This window comes from Canis lupus, chromosome 24 (assembly GCF_011100685.1).
Source record: "Canis lupus familiaris isolate Mischka breed German Shepherd chromosome 24, alternate assembly UU_Cfam_GSD_1.0, whole genome shotgun sequence".
Lineage (NCBI taxonomy): Eukaryota > Metazoa > Chordata > Mammalia > Carnivora > Canidae > Canis > Canis lupus.
Genome location: NC_049245.1, coordinates 21500682 through 21520601, shown reverse-complemented (window position 1 = coordinate 21520601; position 19920 = coordinate 21500682). Strand labels below are relative to the sequence as shown.

The following is a 19920-nucleotide window of genomic DNA, read 5'->3' as shown; positions in this document are numbered from 1 at the left end:
CAGCAGAATGGCAAGAGTCTGAGACACCATGTGGAAAAAGGGGACTGTTCCCAGAGGTGGCGCATTATGTCTTTCAGGGATTACCCTGTTTGGCTCAACACTGCATGGAGTGAGGGACTACAAATTGAGGAGAAGTAAATTTAGAATCGAGGATATCATGAGAGCTCTGGCTGCTGAGTGGGAAAGGGATTGGCCAGAACAAATTAAAAGTAGTGATGGTAAAAGAAGAGATGCTAGTGGCTTTGGCTAGGCTGGGCTGGTGGAGATAGAAACAAGTGGGTATGATTAAGACATACTCAGGAAGGGCTCCTAGGTGGCTCAGTGGGTTAAGCATCTGCTTTTGGCTCAGGTCATGATCTCAGGGTCCTAGGATCAAGCCCTGGGTCTCAGCGGAGAGTCTGCTTCTCCCTCTGCCTCTTCTCTCTCTCGCTCACTCACTCTCTCTCTCTCAAATAAATAAAATCTTAAAATAAAAGATATACTCAGGAAATTTCTGAATTGGGATTTTATTTAGAAAATAGAATCAGGGATCCCTCGGTGGCTCTGCGGTTGAGTGGCTGCCTTCGGCCCAGGGCATGGTCCCGGAGTCCCAGGATCGAGTCCCACATCGGGCTCCCTGCATGGAGCCTGCTTCTCCCTCTGCCTGTGTCTCTGCCTCTCTCTGTGTCTCTCATGAATAAATAAAATATTAAAAAAAAATAGAATCAACAACACTCCGTGATGGGGTGTAAAGAAGGAGGAGAAACTGAGTCCTGCACCTCTGAACTGAGCTACTGGATGACAAAGATGACATTAACCAAGACAGAGAAGATTTTGGGGGGACAGATGTCCTCTATCTTTCTCTTTCAATCTGGTGGTGTTTGGGAGGCAGCTACTCCCTTGTGCTAATGTCCCCTTCTGTCAGCAGAGGGCAGCCTAGGCCAATTAACAGACAAAGCTTGGGTGGCACCAGTATATCCAAGATGGTCCTCAGGACACTGGCTATGGAAAAGCTGTTACCTGGCTTCTAGAAAAGCAGTAGGTCTGCTCTGAGGCTTAAATACAGCCTTTGACTTTGAGGCCAAACCAGACACAGAAATCTGGGGGCTGTCCATATCCAAGGCTGCTGGACAATCCAGGCCACATCATCTCTTCCAGGATATTTCAATACCTTTTTTCTTCTTTTTTAAATTAAAAAAAATATTTATTTATTTGACAGAGAGAGCACAAACAGGCAGAGCTGCAGGCAGAGGGAGAGGGAGAAGCAGGCTCCCTGACGAGCAGGGAGCCCAATGCGGGGCTCAATCTCGGGACTCTGGAATCATGACCTCAGCCCAAGGCAGAGGCTCAACTGACTGAGCCACCCAGGCACACGTCTCGCCTGGATTTTTTAGCTCTTTTGCATGAGTCTTAGCTTTAATATTACCTTAAATTTTTTATCTCAGCGTCTTAAAAGAAAAAATAATCCTCATAGCACATAACTCTCAGTGGGCAATGTGCTATGTACTAGGATAATTTGAGAAATCAATTTGTGGTTTTTGTCTCTATTTTCTCCTCTCCTTTTTGTATTTCTTGCCTAGGGAAGGTTTGGTCATAGAGTTCAAAGCTGAAGCTGTCTCCAAGACTCTTTCCTTTTTGGCTTCCATTTTCTCTACTTTTTTTTTTTTTTTAAAGGTTTTATTTATTTATTCATGAGAGACACAGAGAGAAAGTCAGAGACATAGGCAGAGGGAGAAGCAGGCTCCCTGTGGGGAGCCTGATGTAGGACTTGATCCCAGGACCCCGAGATCACCACTTGAGCCAAAGGCACTCAGCCACCGAGCCACCCAGGCGTCCCCCATTTTCTATACATTTAAACTTGGCAGAACAGATGTGGAAGGTGCCAGCTTCCTAGTTCCAGTCCTGCTCACAGATGTGTTTTGTATACCCTTTACGTTCACACATTCAACAACTGTTTTCACTCTGTTGCCAAAGCTAAAAAGCAGAGTGATTTCAAAACAAAACTTTGGATATTTGGACTCTCTTGAACCGTTAGAGGCTCCAGCAATCTCAGGTTTGTGTTTTCATGTCATGGGCACTAATATTTATTGACTACCTACTGATGTCAGGCATGGTTCCAAGTGCTTCCTCCCGTGAGGCTGTTGTACAGGTAGGTACAAGTGGTATTTCTTTCTGTGGCTAAAGGAGCTGGCATAGAGTGGCTAAGTAGCTTGCCTAGGAGCTCACAGATAGTGAGCAGCAGCACCAGTATTGAACCTAGGCAGCAAAGCTCTAGAATGTGGGCTCCTAACCATTAGATCACACTGCCTGATGGCAGTTTGTGGGCTAAGCTATGTTGCCCCCTCTAGGTAGGGCATGAGTTCTCTGGTTAGCAAGCTTCACACTTATTTTGTTGTTGAGTTTGCAAATTCTTGTTGTAGAGAGAGCTCAGTTCTTCTGAGGGAAAGAGCAATGGGAGATGCAAAGGAACCCTAGGAACACTGAGGGAAGGAAGGCCAATGGAGTCTGGGATCAGGGGATCCTCTTGTCCCCTTCTTGACACTGCCCCCAAAAGAGGCAGTCAGACTCTATGGGGGATGGATCCAGGCCTGGTGATCCCAGCCTCCAGCAAGACTTCGAGGCCCCAGGCTTAGAAGCAGGAGCTGCTGGACTTTGGGGCTTGTACAGGGCTTGGGCACAGCAGCCAGAGTGGTCCAGTGCCAGGGAGAGGCCCCGGGCTTCCCTTCTTTTCTCTTGGTGGGGAATAGTTTTCAGTGAGGGCAGAGACTGAATTTCTCTCTAGTATAGAAGGACAAGGGCAATAAAGATAGGAATTAATTTGTTTTTTTGTTTATTTATTTATTTATTTTTTAAGGTTTTAATTATTTATTCATGAGAGACACACACAGAGAGAGGCAGAGACATAGGCAGAGGGAGAAGCAGGCTTCCTGTAGGGAGCCTGATGCAGAACTCGATCCCAGGATCCCGGGATCACCACCTGAGCTCAAGGGAGATGCTCAACCACTGAGTCATCCATCTGCCCCTTTTTCCTTTTTTTTTTTTTTTTTAAAGGTAATCTCTACCCGAGATGTGGGGCTCAAACTCAAGACCTCAAGATCAAGAGTCACATACTCTTCGACTGAGCCAGCCAGACTTCCTGAAATTAATTTGCTTTCTGAGAAAATAAAAAAAAATGAGTACTTCTTGCATGCCTAAATTTGGGGGTTAAGATTGAGATCTGATGCAACATCTGTAATTTAAAAAAAATTATTTTTGCTTTTATGCAGTTTTCTTTTTTGGTTTATCCCTTGTGTTAGACTGTGAGCCCCTGGATGGCAGAATTGTCTACAGTGTTCACAACTTTTTACCCTGCACATCTACTGTCTAGAGAGGACCAGGCATGTGGTAGATGCTCAATCATTGTCTTGGTAATTATAATCTGCATTCATGGGGTACTTACTTCCCATGCAGTGTGCTTGACCTTTATATTTAGTAACTAACCCATTTGATCCTCATGCCACCCTATGGGTCAGCATCTTCATTGTCCTCATTTACATGTGAGGAATCTGAGGTACAGAAAGGCTAAATGATTTGCCCAGGGTCACACAGCCTGGTGCACCTAATAAGTACTCATGAATTAATAGATGAGGGACTGATTCCTGGTGTGTTCTCATTGGCCTCCAGGCTGTCCCTCATCCAATACAGCTATGTCCCACAATAGCAGAAGTGCATGGGTTGGACCCAGGCTGGAGACTGTCTTAGGAAGTCCTTGAGGCAATGTCCTCATCCTAGAACTGGTCATTGGTGGTGTTTAACCACATTTGGCTTTTCTTCTAGCCTATTCTCTCTTCGCCCCCAGCATTATACCTACACTTCAACATACTAGTGACTCTTAGGTCCCTAGATTCTCTCAGCCTTCATGCTTTGGCTCAAACTCTTCCCTGTACTGAAACCATCTTTCCAATCCTAAGATTACATTCTTCAGGAAGGGAGAAATGAGGAAGGAAGGCCAGGTTTTTAAGCCACATCATTCTCTGGTAATACTAAAACACTGGATTGCACCTGGTCTCCAGCTGCGTTATGATGGTGGTGTGCTGAAGGAGGCCAGAAGAATAGTATCCTTGTGCCCATCTCTCTGGGGGGGAATATAGAGTCCCAGAGAGAGGAAGGGACTTGGTAAAAGCACAGCGGGGAATCAGATTCAGAGCTGTGCTAGAATCCCAGCTGGGCCTCCCAGGCCAGAGCCCTTTCCACAGTGGGGTAGCAACTCTGGCGTTATACAGGGAACAGGGCCTGAATGCCCAAAAAGAGCCCCTCAATTTTAATAGTGCCTGAAATTCTGTCATTGGAGATCACTTCTTTTGAGGGGGTGGGCAAAGGGTGTTGAAGGCGTTTTGGTCTCTAGGGAGCCCCAACTAATGATGAAAACCCCTGCGATGAGTCCTACACTAAGCTCACGTCAGCCTGTTCCCAGGAGGATGATCTGGCTGACAGGCAGCCAAGGGTGAGATGCCGTGGGAAGGAGATCCTGAGTCCTCGAGGGCTGCAGGAATGTGGGAAGCACCGAGGCAGGCAGAAAAATGGGTCAGGGGTGGGGGTGTCAGTCAAAGGGCGGGGCATCTGTGAGAGCCTTGGCCTGGGGACTCAGGATGCTTGGCTTCCTCATCGACTTGCTGTGTGATGTTGGCTAAGTCTCTTTCCTACTCAGAGCTCTGATCTGGGTCAGTGCTGTGGAACAGACTTACTTCTGGTTTATCTTAAGGCTCTTGGTGTCAGGAAGTTGGGGCCCCAGGTGGTGGTTGCTGTGACAACTATCGCTGTGGAGATAGTGACCAAGGACACTGTTGCCATGACTATGATTACAAGGTCCAAGAGCCAATTGACTGGCTATCAGTTATGCCTCGAGACAGGTTCCTCCCGGTCTGTCACCTGGACATCACCTGGAAGACCATCTCCTCTAAAATTCAGTGTTTGTGGGGCTAGAGAGGTTGACACCCAAGGGTTTTGTCAGGAGCAGGGACCTGCACTGTAGTGCTTTCTTATACTGACAGGCTGTGTAACCTTGGGTAAGTCTTTGCTTTTCTCTGGGCTTTTTTCCACATCTGGAAATTGAAGAAGATCCCCAAGGTCTTTCTCACTCTACATTCCTATCAATCTGCCTTTATTTTATTTTATTTATTTATTATTTTATTATTTTATTTTTTATTTAATTTATTTCAGGTCGAAACCCTAGTTTATTTCAGCATCAGCAACATCTTAGCCATCACAAAAATAAACTCTACCAAGGGCAACAGAAGTCTCTACAGCGAGGCTAAGGGCTCAGCTGCCATGTGGCGAACATCAGAGGGGTGCATGGCGGGCACTGCCCGGGCAATAAGTTAGGAAGCAGCGGGGTTGGTGGTGGTGGCAGATGCAGGCTGGGGCCTCACTTCTGGGCAGGCACAAGGTTATCAAAGGCCTGGCCCTGCTCCAGCCACTGCTCCATCTCAATGAGCAGCTTCATACCATCCACCACCATCTGTACCAGCTCCACCTCTGAGAAGCCCAGGTGGTCTGCCTTGGAGAAATCAAAGATGCCACCCACAGCAGCTGTGTCCACACCACCAGTGCCTTGTTTCTGGAGCCGCAGCTGCTTGAGCACCTCTGGGAACTTCTCATGCTTGCCCAGGTGGGGCAGCTTGATGTGCACACCTGCCCGCAGGCCTGTGCCCAGGTTGGATGGACAGGTGAGGAAGTAGCCCAGGTGAGGGTTCCACATGAATTCGTAATTATTTGACTTGAAGAGTGTTTCAATCTGGGTGAGGCTGTTGCAGAACCGAGTGAACACCGCCTTCATGTTGCCCCCTTTCTGCACGGAGATGACCCGCAGGTGGTCTTCCTCGTTGATCCACACCAGGAAGGTCTTATTGTCATTGTGCCAGATGCCGCGGGCTTCCGGCCAGGAGCAGGGGCGACACGGGCTTATCGAAGAGGAAGTGGTCGTGGATGAGCTGCTGCTGCTCCGCCTGGGTCATGCTCTTGAGTGCGTACCACCGGCCGGCCAGGTCGCCGTCCAGGCTCGACGGAGCTTCCACGGCGAGCTGCTCGATGGTCACGGCTGCAGTGCGGGGGGAGGCAGAAGGCGTGGATGCTGTGACCCGTGCGCACCCGCGAGCTCAGCACATAGTGGGGGTCCAGGTTGTCGCCGCCCTGCAGGTTGTCGGGGTTGAGGTCGGGCTTGTGCCCATCGCTGGGCTTGTAGCCGCCCTTGCAGGTCCTCGAGGATGGGGTCAAAGAGCTCCTTGAATACGTCATGTGACTCCTCGTCGCCGGCCGCTCGGCCCAGGGTCATGATGTAGGGGTGGCCCGGGTTGTCCACGCGGGTCCGGGTGACGCCGTGCAGCGTGAAGCTGCTCGGTGCTCTGGGCGCGCAGCTCCGCGTGCAGCTCGGGGGTCAGCACCTTGGCCGTGTGGTTGTCGTGGCCGCCGAGGTCGGGGAACTCGTCCCCGGCAGAGCTTCAACGTGTTGTCGTGGCTGCTGGAGAAGGGCGTGGCGGCGGCGGGCGGCAGGCGGGCGGCCGGGCGGGAAGGGCACTCGGTCCGCGGCAGCTCCGGGCCCGGCGCAGGCGAACCGCAATCTGCCTTTTTTTTTTTTTGTATTTCTAGAAATATATCTTTTATTTATTTATTTTTTTTTATTATTATTATTTTTTAATGTTTGTCATTCTTTTTGGTTCAGTCTATTTTATTTATTTATTATTTATTTATTTATTTATTTATTTATGATAGTCACAGAGAGAGAGAGAGAGAGGCAGAGACACAGGCAGAGGGAGAAGCAGGCTCCATGCACCGGGAGCCCGATGTGGGACTCGATCCCGGGTCTCCAGGATCGCGCCCTGGGCCAAAGGCAGGCGCCAAACCGCTGCGCCACCCAGGGATCCCCATATCTTTTATTTTTATTTTATTTTTTTATTGGAGTTCGATTTGCCAACATATAGCATAACACCCAGTGCTCATCCCGCCAAGTGCCCCCCTCAGTGCCCGTCACCCAGTCACCCCCACCCCCCGCCCTCCTCCCCTTCCACCACCCCTTGTTTGTTTCCCAGAGTTAGGAGTCTCTCATGTTTTGTCACCGTCACTGATGTTTTCACTCATTTTCTATCTGCCTTTAAATAAGAGACGTTTTAAGCCGAAGTGTTGTTTCCAGGAATGATATGAAAAGTATTAACAACCGTTATGACCATCACTCACCGACCTATCCACACAGGCCTGGACTGCCCTGCCATGGCAGCTAGAAGCCGGGAGGGCTAAGTAGCCTCAGAGGAGGGTCCAGAGTGGCCAGTTTGCTTAAGGGGTACGTGGAGGCACCCAGGACAAGGGTTATTATTATTATTTTTTAAAGATTTTATATATTTGACAGAGAGAGAGCACACAGGTAAGTAGAGAGGTAGGCAGAGGCCGAGAGAGAAGCAGACTCCATGCCGAGCAGAGAGTCAGACGCAGGGCTCGATACCAGCACCCTGGGATCATGACCTGAGCCAAAGGCAGATGCTTAACCGACTGAGCCACCCAGGTGCCCCAGGACAGGGGTTATTAACAATAAGTAGTCAAATCTCTAAATATTTTGACAACTGGTGTGGCCATATCTTGACACACTGTCTGAACATGAGCCTCTGCTGTATCTATAATGGTGGAGTTACAAGCACTGTGAGTAGTGAAGGGAGATTTCCTGAGCAGAGAAAGCACACTGATGTCATAGAGATCAGGCCGCTGAGGAAGCTCTTTAGCCCTGGCCCTCGTCTGAGAGTAAGATGGATCCTTCTTCCTGGTCACCGCACCTTCTGACTAGGTTGTGCACAATCCCTGGAGAGTCAGATGTGCCAATGTCTCAACTCCAGGATGGCTGATGCCCAGATGAGTGGGGAGGGCACAGCAGGAGCTGGCACAGCAGGCGAGGCCAAGGAGGAAGCAGAGAGCTGGGGGACGCCTGCTCCTCCTCTCCCAGGAGACCAGGCCCTGGGCAGATGCCAGAGACTTGGCCTCCCGGATCTGTTCCTCTCCACGCACCCCCAGCCCACTCGTCTCTCTCAGCAGGACTTTGCAAACAGCTTCTCCGGATGGACGGAGGGACGTGGCTGCTGCCTCCTCCCTGCACACTTTCTATTCCCAGCCCTGAGCCTCAGCCAGGGTTCCTCAGGAAAATTGGCTGAAAGAGACATTTTCCATGCTCTTGACTCCTCTGCTGGGGAGCTGTCCCTGCCTCCATTCTCTCCACCCTCTCCTCCAGCTGGTCACCAGGACCCAGAAGGAGGGGAAATACTTGGTCAACTGGTTGCTGCTCCTTGACCACTTAGTTGTTTTCTTTTTCTTTTCTTTTTTTTTTTTTTTTAAGATTTTATTTGTTTATTCATGAGAGACAGAGAGAGAGGCAAAGACATAGGCACAGGGAGAAGCAGGCTCCTCAGAGGGAGCCTGATGTGAGACTTGATCCCAGGACTCTGGGATCACAACCTGAGGCAGATGCCCAACTGCTGAGCCACCCAGGCATCCCCCTGACCACTTAATGTTGTATACAATTTTATCTTCCTGGGCCTCAGTTTCTTTTTCTTTCTTTTTTTTTTTTTTAAGATTTTATTTATTCATGAGAGACACAGAAAGAGAGAGGCAGAGACACAGGCAGAGGGAGAAGCAGGCTCTATGCAGGGAGCCTGATGTGGACTTGATCCCGGGACCCCAGGACACGCCCTGGGCCAAATGCAGGCACTAAACTGCTGAGCCACCCAAGGGTCCCCATGGGCCTCAGTTTCTTAATCTATAAAATGAGTTTGCTACCCTGGGAAGCAGGCCTGGGAGTCAGACTTTTTTTTTTTTTTTAAGATTTTATTTTTAAGTAATCTCTACACCCACCATGGGGCTCAAACTCACAACCCTGGGAGCAAGAGTTGCATGCTTTACCAATTGAGTTAGGCAAGTGCTCCAGGAGTCAGACATTCTTGATTTAATCCTTAGCTCAGCTGGTTAATAACTGGGTAACTTCAGAAAAGATACTCATCTTAAAACCTCAAGTTTTCCCGATCTGTAAAAGATATTGTGTCTTACTGTTGTGAAATAAGCTGAGAAAAGGGTTTAGCTCAGCTCTCTGCAAATGGCAAGTGCTCAATGGATACCTATTTTTTATTAATTATTATTAGAGCCTAGTTGGTGCCAGATGCTGTGTTAGGTGCTTTACATACCCGGTTTCTAATCTATACAACACCTGTGCAAAGTGCTTGCCATCCCCTTTGTAACACTGAGGGTCCAAAGGTTCAGAGAAGCTAAGTAACATGTCTAGGGTCACAGATGTCAAATGGCTGAGCCAGTGGGATTCAAACTCAGATCTGGCTGATTACAGATCTCCTATTCTTAAAAAAATTTTTTTTAAAGATTTTATTTATGAGAGACACACAAAGAGAGGCAGAAACATAGGCAGAGGGAGAAGCAGTCCGATGTGAGACTCAATCCCAGAACACTGGGATCACGACCTTAGCTCAAGGCAGAGACCCCTCAACCACTGAGTCACCCAGGTGTCCCTAGGTCTCCTATTCTAACCAAGGCTCTGGTAACTGAAAGAAAGAAAACCCCTATGTTTCAGGCAGATAATGAAGAGCAGAATAGCTTTGGCTAGCTTTGGCTGAGATTTTAATCCAACCCTTACAAGCTGTAATTTCAAAGCTTCACTGGGGTTCTGGGAAGCTAAGGGGTATGGTCATTGAGAGCAATATTACTTAACTTTGTTACAATCAGGGAAATGCCAAGTAAGCAAAGAGGCATCTTCATTTCCAACATTCCCTCATCCTGTGCCCAAGAAAATGTCAAATAAGAAAGAAACTAGTAATATCTAATGTGGGTCATGGTGTAGGGAATTGGACACTATTGGTCTGAATATAAACAAAAGTAGTCCTTTTGGAGGGCCATTTGGCAGTGTCCGACAAAATGTAAAATGTGCATGTTCTTTGACCTAATAATCTTGCATTTCTCCTTTTGGTCCAAAAATATTCACTGCCTCACTACTTATAAGGGCAAAACATTTACGGTAATAAAATGTCCTTCAAAGAATAGAATATGTGCATCCATATTGTGGAATATTTTATACCCATGAAAAAGAACAAGGTAAAAACAAAACAGACAGATCACCAAAAGCAGAATAGTTACAACACGATTATAATCAGAGATTTCAACGTGACTTTCTCAGCAATTGGTGAAACATTAGGGATAAAATCACTAAGCACGTGGAACACTAGAACAGCATTGGTAATCACCTGAACCCAGTTGACATTTTAGAATACTATACCCAGTAATGGCAGAATGAATATTTTCTTTTTTTTTAAGATTTTATTTATTCATGAGAAACACAGAGAGACAGGCAGACACACAGGCAGAGGGAGAAGCAGGCTCCCCACAAGGGGCCCAATGTGGCACTCGATCCCAGATACCGGGATCATGCTCTGAGCCAAAGGCAGACGCTCAACCACCAAGCCACCCAGGAGTCCCAGAATGAATATTATTTTCAAGTGCACAATGGAACATGGATCATGATAGATCAGATGCTGAACTATAAACCAAGTCTCAGATTTGCAATCAAATTAAATTAGAAATTAATGATCTAGGAGATATGTATAGCCCCCCCCCTAAATATTTGGAAATTAAACAACATTCTTTTGAATAGCCTATGGGAGAAGAAATCACAGGGAAAATTAGAAAATATTTGGAACTGAATGATCGTGGAAACACAACACACAAAATCTCTGGGCTGCATCTAGAGCAGTGCACAGAGGGAAATTTATAGCTTTGTATAAGTTATATAGTTTTTTCCTAAAATAGCTTTTTAAAAAGATTTATTTATTCATGAGAGACACACAGAGAGAGGCAGAGACATACTCAGAGGGAGAAGCAGGCTCCCTGTGGGGAGCCCGATGCGGGACACAGGATCCCAGGAGCCGGGGATCACAACCTGAGCCAAAGGCAGACACTCAACCACTGAGCCTCCCAGGTGCCCCCTAAAATAGCTTTAAATGCTCATATTAGAAAAGAAGAAAGTTAACAAGTAAATAATATAATTTCCTATCATAAGAAGCTCGAAAAAGGGGGTGTCTGGATGGCTCAATCGGTTAAGCATCTGCCTTTGGCTCAGGTGGTGATCCCAGGGTCCTGGGAGCTCTTCATTGGGCTCCCTGCTCAGCGGAGAGTCTGCTTCTCCCTCTCCCTCTGCTGCTCCCCTGCTTGTGCTCTTCCTCCATCAAATAAATAAATAAAATCTTAAAAAAAGAAGCTAGAAAAAGTAGAATAAAATAAACCTCAAAATTGCAAGGTAAATTTATATGTACTGACATTGATAGAAAGCCAGGGCACATTGAATGGAAAAATCAAATTATATCCAATATGTACATATGGCAGAGATTGCTAGTTGCCTCTCAATGTCCATTCTCCCCTTCTTTAAACAGAGAATCCCTGATCTTGAGCTGACACATGACTAGTCAGGGTAAAGTACATTTCTTGGACTCCTTTGCAATCAAATGTGGCAATGTGACTAAGCACTGGCCAATGGGAGATAATCAGAAGTCATGTGGCCACCCTCATTTTTTGGCTCCCTCCTACTTCCTGCTGGCTGGATTGTGGATGTGACTGTTAGAGCTTGAGAAGCATACTGTACTGAGGATGGTGGAACCATAAGATAGAAGGAGTCAATGTCCCTGCCCTGTGGAATGCCAGGCCAGCCTTAGGCTGGCTGCTTCTGGACTCTTTTTTTGCTTCTGGACTTCTTTACATGAAGGAGAAATATATTTCTTTTTTTTTTTTTGAGATATATATTTCTTATTTCCATCACTGCTATTTTAGGTTTCATTCCTTGCAAATGAACTCAGTGCTAACCCATATGATTCCATTTATGTGAAAAAGAGCAAACAAACCTATATATGTATATCAAATGGATGATTTTGACTTTCAGACAGAAATCTCCAAAATAATTTGCTTTAGCACTGAAGATATATTATCTTACATATCAATAAGTCCAGAGATGGAGCAGCTTAATGCAGTGATGGGTAATTCAGTGACTTGACTTCATCATCAAAGATTTGGGTACTTCCCATTTTTGTAGCTTGCCATCCTCCAATTAGATCCTGTTGCAACTGCGAAATGTGGCTACATTTCCAGGTATCACATTCATATACCTCAATGACTAATAGAAGGAAAAGGATGGTCTCTTCCTGCTGCAGCTCTGTTTGTTTATTTTCCAGCTCTTTTTTTAAGCAAATAAACTTTTTTTCTAGAACCTTCCAATGAAACTTCCTTCACGTCTTCTTGGTTATAGCTGGGTTGTTGGTTCATCTTTAAACCAATCCCTGGTTTAGAGCAATTGGGATTTATTTTTGATCCCATTGAAAAGAGAACAGCCAGGCAAAATCATAGCTCTGATAGTGTGGAAGAAAAGAAAAATAGCCAAATGCCTCCTGTAACATGTATTATATATATGTTATAGCCTATAGTTTTATATATATACATATATAAATATACATATATTAATATATATTTTATACATATATTTTATATATAAATATACACACATATATTTATATATATAAATATTATGATATATATTATATATATTTTATATATTATATATATATGCTGAAAAATCTGCAAGGATCCACCCTAAACTGCTTATGGTAGGAAACCCCCGGGAGAGAGGAGTGGTACTAGGAGAGAAAGGAGTTCTGTGGCAAATCCTAAAGTTGCCCCTTCAACAACCTTCCCCATTTCTCCTTTGCTCACAAAAGCCATCTTGTTAGGGCAGCAAAGGGATGAATCATGACTGGCCCAAGCCAGCTTTGGCAACCTCTTTCTTCTGCCACATAATTGCTTTCTCAGCTCCACCTATAGCAATGGTGGCCCTCAGTTTGGCTACTGAAATATGAGATATGAAGGGAGATTGCTGGGAGAATGATTTACTCTTCAATAAAAAGAAACTTTTTTTTTTAATATTTCGTTTATTTGAGAGAGAGAGAGAGACAGGGACAGAGAGCACAAGAAGGGGGAGGAGCAGAGGGAGAGTGAGAAGCAGACTCCTCACTGAGCAGGGAGACGGACATGGGGCTGGATCCCAGGATCCTGGGATCATGACCAGAGCTAAAGGCAGATGCTTAACCCACTGAGCCACCCAGGCACTCCAAGAAACCCTCTTTCTGACCTTTTCCTTTCCATTCTTGCTTGGGATACTGGTGTGAAGATGTGATGCTTGGAGTTATTGCAGCCATATTGCAACCACGAAGGAAATGCCAAGAGAATTATGGAGATGCAGACCCAGTGTGCTGGCATTTTTAAGGTCTCTGAACATCTTGTTAGAAAATATCCTTATAAGGATTTCTATCATGTGTGGCTGAGGGCAGCTTAGTAGATAAATGCCTCTTTACTTTTTACCATATATTTTCTATTGTTTTGATTTGCTCTTATAATTAAAATATATTATTTTTGTAATTCAAAGTTCAACTTAAAAATATATACTACTTGGCTTTGGGCACCTTTGGTATCCTAATAGGCTTGAAGAGGCACTCTTGAAAAGGAGGCCAGGGGGAGGAGTTGAAAAAAAGGAACAAGTTGTTCTTTATAATTAAGTACTAGCTTCATGGTTTGAGGGTTGACCTTGCAGATGGGGGAATGGCTGAGAGCACATTTCTCTATCACTATTTGGGTTTAGACCAGAGGTTACAAACTGTCAGCCTCTGGTCAGAATTTGGTTGGTGGACATATTTGGCTTCTCCTGTCCAGTGTTTTTAAAAATTAAGATTAGCAATTAGTATTTAAGAATTGGTATACTTCACATCAATATCTGGCTTGTTGGATTTCTTGGAAGAACCGAAATATTGGGCAATGCAGGGTTCATTTCCAAACAGTAGTAATTGGCAGCTTTGATCTCTCTCTCTCCCTTTACCTAAGGCTGGTGCTTCCAGTTGGCCGCACACCTTGGTGTGCCCTAATGTCTGCTTCACCAGTCAACTTCACTGATTTACCCATCTGACTCTGTGAGCATTTGTGTTAGTCACCCCTGGATTTGGGGTTTAGAGTTAATGCACGCGTGCATATGTATGTACAAAAGATTCAACAGCTGCCTTCTAGGCAATCAGTCATGTGCAAGGCATCTATCCTCATTCACATAGGTGGACAGATTTTGCAGAAGGCTGGGTTTGTAGTGGGTTGTTCTCTAGGTTCTTCTATAAGACTAGAAGAGCTAAGAGCACCCTTGACCCCCCTGCTGTGTCACATGGGGTCTTAGGAAGATACATTGCTGGGATAGAGCCGTAATTCTGAGGCAAGACCTCCATCTGTGGCTAAGGAATAAGGTCCTCTGAAAGGTGGATGGAGATTTGCCCAGTAGAGGTCTGAAGAAGCTGGTCCTCCTGGAGAGAAGTGTGAACCCGAGGAAGGGAGGCAAGGCTAGATGCTAGGAAGAGTGTTCTACTGCCCCTAACACCCCACCAGGAGGGAAGCCCTTCGATTTAGGATTTTCTCTATTTCTTCATTACAACAAGACTGAGTGTGTGTGTGTGTGTGTGTGTGTGTGTGTGTGTGTGTTGGGGGAGAGTGGAGATCCAGCCACCACCTTGCCATATCTTCCATTCTATCCTTCTGTGATGAACAGAAAACCAGTTCCCCCAAATGTCCATGTCCTAATCCCTGGAAACTGTGAATATGTGATGTTACAGGGTAAAAGGGAATTAAAGTCACAGATGGAATTGTTTGCTAATATGCTGACTTTAAAATAGGAAAGTTATCCTGGTAAGGTCGCAGATGGAATTGTTTGCTAATCTGCTGACTTTAAACCGGGAAAGTTATCCTGGATTATCTGGGTGGGCTGAATGTAATCACAAGGGTGGGGAGGGAGGCAGAGGAGGGAGAAAGAACCAGAGAGATGGAAGCAAGAGATGGACTTGGCCTGACGTTGTTGCCATTGATGATGGAGGGAGGGATCATGAGCCAAGGAAAGTGTAGGCCTCTAGAAGCTGGGAAAGGCAAAGAAACAGAGTCTCCTCTGGAGCCTCTAGAAAAGAATGCAGCCCTGATGACACCTTGATTTTATTTTATTTTTTATTTTATACTTTTTAAAAAATTTTATTTATTTATAAGAGACACACAGAGAGCGGCAGAGACATAGGCAGAGGGAGAAACAGGCTCTCTGTGAAGGAGCCCGATGTGGGACTAGATCCCAGGCCCCCAGGATCACGACCTGAGCCAAAGGCAGATGCCCAACCACTGAACCACCCAGGTGTCCCCCGACCCCTTAATTTTAGCCCAGTGAGACCAATGTTGGACCTCTACTGTACAGAACTGTAAGATAATAGATTTGTGCAGTGTTAATCTGCTACATTTGTGTTGATTTGTTACAGTAACAACAGGAAGTAAAGAGGCCAGGCCCCTCAGAGGGGGCATGTGGAGGTGAGATCCCAGCTCACTGCCAGCATCAACCTCCAGACTTGTGAGGTGATTCCAGTCACTCCAGTTTTCAAGTTTTCCAGCTGAGACCCCAGAGAGGAACTGTACCCACTCTGCCTTGCCGAAATTCCTGACTCACAAAATGTAGAAGCATAATACAATGATTGTTTTTATGCCACTAAGCTTTGGGGTGGTTTGTTAGGCAGCATGGTAACCAAAACAACGACCTATCCTTGCCTTGAACTTGAACCAGATGGAGCTGGGAAAAATTGCACACGTTGCTGAACCCAGAGCTCCCATCCCATCATTAGTATTATTTTTAACTGAACCCCGATCAGAGCAGAAGGGAACACTGCTGAAATTGAAACGGAACTTGTATATTTTTTTCAAGCTGTTGAACTATAATAGTCAAATAATTCTTGAGACAGAGACAGTCAAGTAGAGAATTCTACCCTAAGGCCTTCACTGTGTATACTTTGACTCACCTAAAGCCACATGGTTGTGGCAGCACTGAAGGATCCTTAGCTTAGTCTTTATAAAGCAGCCAGCTGGGACGTTCTTTACCCTCCTTAACCTTCTTCAGAGCACACCATGTCCAAGTTGGCTGAATAGAGGGAGGTTTGGGGTGCCCCTAGGAGATGGGAATTTGCCACCATCCAAGGATAAGCAGTGTCAGCCTGAACCTGATTACTTGGCGGGGGGTCCCTGAGTGGAAGCTTCGTGCCCTTGGCTGAGAAACTGGAACTTTCCATCCAAGGCCAGTGATCCTCAGTATTCAAGCAGCCTGGCTGGGGTGTGTCGGGTTCCAGGTGGCCTTCATCTCATCTGGATCAGGCCGACACAGTTTGTGGCCCTCTCCCACTGCGAGGAGAAGGAGGGACTCTGAAGAGACTTGGGGCCCCTTGGGAGACATTCGTCTTTCCAGAGCTTTATCATTTTTTCCAAAACAGTACTCTCCCTTCAAGGTGGAAAGTCCCAGCTGGCAGCTGAGGATACTCTCAGTGTGCTTTTGTTTCTGCCCTGCCCCCAGTCCAGGCAGCAGGGTGCTGGTCAAAGACACCTCCTCTTCTATACCAGCCCGCTCCGGACTTGCTGCACTGACAGATGGTGTAATGTCGGCAAGCCCTTAACAAACCACAGGACTAGATGTCCCTGGTTTGAATCTTGACCCCGCTATTTGTTAGCTGTACAAACTTGACAGGGTACTGGGCTTTTCTGTGTTACAGCTCTCCAACTGAAAACTGGCATGGTGATAATATGACCAGTTTTGAGGACTGAATATATTGAAAGCACTTAGAACAGCACCTGATACATGGAGTGATGTAATTGCTTGCTATTACCACACGCCTTTGGCCAATTCATCTTCTTTCTCTGGGCCTCAGTTTCCCCAACTGTACAATGAAGAAAGCAGTTCCTGCGTGGGCTGAGTGCAAACCCTGCTATCCTTTCTTGGACAAATTTCTTGGGTTTTCTTAGCCTCAATCTATTAATTTGCTCATCTGTTAAATGGCACTTATTAAGTAGATGGGCGTGGTGATAGTTAAATGAGAACATATGTACCAAGCCTGTACTATGGGGTCTAGCACATAGAAAAAGCTAAAACAGATTTTTTTTTTAATGGATGAGAAAGGAACTTTCTATTTATTTTTATTTTATTTTATTTTATTTATTTTTCGTATATATTTTTGTTGGAGTTCAATTTGCCAACATATAGTATAACAGTGCTCATCCCGTCAAGTGCCCCCCTCAGTGCCCATCACCCAGTCACCCCAACCCCCCGCCCACCTCCCCTTCCACTACCCCTTGTTTGTTTCCCAGAATTAGGTCTCCCATGTTCTGTCTGATATTTCCCACTCATTTCCTCTCCTTTCCCCTTTAATCCGAGAAAGGAACTTTCTAAACTATAATGGGCCATGTCCCTGGGAGGAGTATTGTGGTTTTGTCACATGTTTTCTCAGCTATGCCTTATTCACAGACTCCTAGAATCAGGGAGGTCAAGATGAGAAGGGCCATTTTACAGATCAGTTCATCAATCCATTCAACAGGTATTTACCCATCACCTGTTTATTATGAGCCAAGCACTGTTGTAGGTGCTGGGGAGAGAGCAGCATGGAGGGCCCTAACCCTCATAGAGCTTTAATTCCTGTGGGGGAGATAGACAGTAAATGGGTGAGTCCATGAATATATGACACAAGTTCAAATTATTTTACAGACGGGAAACCGAGGCCCAAGAGGGGAAGAGACTCTCCTAAAGTCCTCCAGTGTCATAGCAGGGCAAAGACTTCCAAGCAAGTCTTTACAGTCCCAGAATAGTCTACTCTTTTTTTTTTTTAAAGATTTTTATTTATTTGTTCATGAGAGTCACACAGAGAGAGGCAGAGACAGGCAGAGGGAGCAGGCTCCATGCAGGAAGCCCGACATTGGACTTGATCCTGGGTCTTCAGGATCAAGTGGGCTGAAGGCAGCACTAAACCACTGAGCCACCAGGGCTGCCCGAATAGTCTACTCTTAACAAACCCTGGTTCCCCCAAGGTCTTAAGATATGCAAGTAGAAACCAACATGTAGTTAATCTTCTTAGATGCAGGAAATGTTTTAATACTTTACACATCTTAAGTCATTTATTTATTTTTTTAAAGATTTTATTTGAGAGACAGTGAGAGCACAAGTGGGCGGGGAGGGGCAGAGGGAGAGGGAGAAGCAGACTCCCCACTAAGCAGGGAGGGAGCCTGATTCGGGGCTCAATCTCAGGACCCTGGGATTATGGCCTGAGCTGAAGGCATTTGCCTAACCGACTGAGTCACCCAGGTACCCAACATCTTAAGTCATTTAATGCTCACATCAACCCTGAAGGAGGGAATTGCCACAAATTTTATCTTATAGTTGGGGGAGCTAAGAAACAGATGGAGGACTGAACACAGAACTCATGACCTACCTCAACCACTGAGTTATCCTGCCATGCTGGCTGCATACTCTTCCTTCCCCCTGACTCTTGTCTGCACTCTTTCCTTCTTTCTTTCCTCCTCTCCCATCCCCAGTCCTGGTCTCAAGGACTTGTTCCACACTCTGAGAGGCCTGGGGTAAGCCCCCCCTCGCCCTCTCTCCCCCTCGTTCTCAGTCTTCCCATCTGTGGATTGAGAGGAATGTATTGGGTTATCCTCAGGGCCTTCCATGACCACCCTGATCTTCAGCCCCATATCTCTCCAGAGCCTGGCACTGTGCTCTGCACTTAGTAGGCCCTCAGTAAATATTTGTGGCTGAAGAAAGGAAGAAATGACAGCGATTACCTGCAGTTTTCTCAAAACTAGCTCCTGTGCTCTCTCCCTGGCCCCCCTTCCTTTCTCAGCCTGTGGGGCCCCCTCCCTCCCTCTCACCTCCCAGGGCCGACTCAGGCCCTCCATCCGGCCTGCATTTTTCCGGGTTTGATATCATTTTTTCCACTCTCCGGCTGCTGCCGGCTGCCTCTGCCAACTTTCCACAACTATAGCCCCTCCCCCACAACCGCAGGCCAGAGACAGCTTGGGGTGGGGGAAGACCCTCCTTCTCCTCCTCCCTTCCCCAAGCTGGAGTTAGGATGGGGAAATAAATCCCATCAGTGCCCTCCTGGCAAGATTGGGGGCTGGAAAACAGAGGATATGGCTCATCTGCTCAAGCTCTGGTCTTCTTTGGCACTGTGTTCCTGGTGGCTGAGGCATTGGGGCAGGCAGCTGGTTGGGGGCGGGGGTGTCAGGCATTAGGGACATGATTTCCAAACCATTCTTGTTCTCCTCTCAAAGTAGTGACACCCCTTTCCCCTTCAGCTGGAAACTCCTGACCTGACCCCTAAGTCCCAGCCCTAGCCCCACAGCCCCAGCCAGGCTGGATTCCTCACTACCTCCTCCTTCCTGCACAGAGGAGGCTGGGCCCTGGGGTCTGGTCCTCACTCTTACTAGCTGGGTGACTCTGGGATGCTCACTTCCCCTCTGTGGGCTTCAGGTTCCACATTCAGAAAAATGAATGAGTTGGACTGAATAGGTGTCCATCTTGGGGATTAATGGATTGAATTTCACGGAGGCAAGCATCCCCTCCACTTTAAATTGTAAGCAAACTTGTGCTTGAAAGTCCATTTCCCTGGGACTCTATAGCTTTTTGTCACATTCTCCAAGAGTATTGTGGATAGGGCACAGACTCTAGCCTGACAAGCCTGGGTTGGAATCCTGAAAACTTCACTTATAGCAGCTATGTGATCTCGAGTATGAACCTTTGTCCTGTGCCTCTGTTTTTCTTTTTTTTTTTTTTAATTTTTTTTAAATTTTTATTTATTTATGATAGTCACAGAGAGAGAGAGAGGCAGAGACACAGGCAGAGGGAGAAGCAGGCTCCATGCACCGGGAGCCCGACGTGGGATTCGATCCCGGGTCTCCAGGATCGCGCCCTGGGCCAAAGGCAGGCGCCAAACCGCTGCGCCACCCAGGGATCCCGCCTCTGTTTTTCTAATTAGTAAACAGGGTTTGTGAAGATTAATTACTAGTTGGGACAGTTTA

At 46.4% G+C, this 19920-nt stretch overlaps 1 pseudogene; it reads right to left on the bottom strand.

Annotated features, from left to right (window-relative positions):
• Window positions 1-5177: 5177 nt before the first annotated feature.
• On the bottom strand, window positions 5178-18798 carry LOC119865596 (annotated as a pseudogene).
• Between the last annotated feature and the right edge of the window lie 1122 nt (window positions 18799-19920).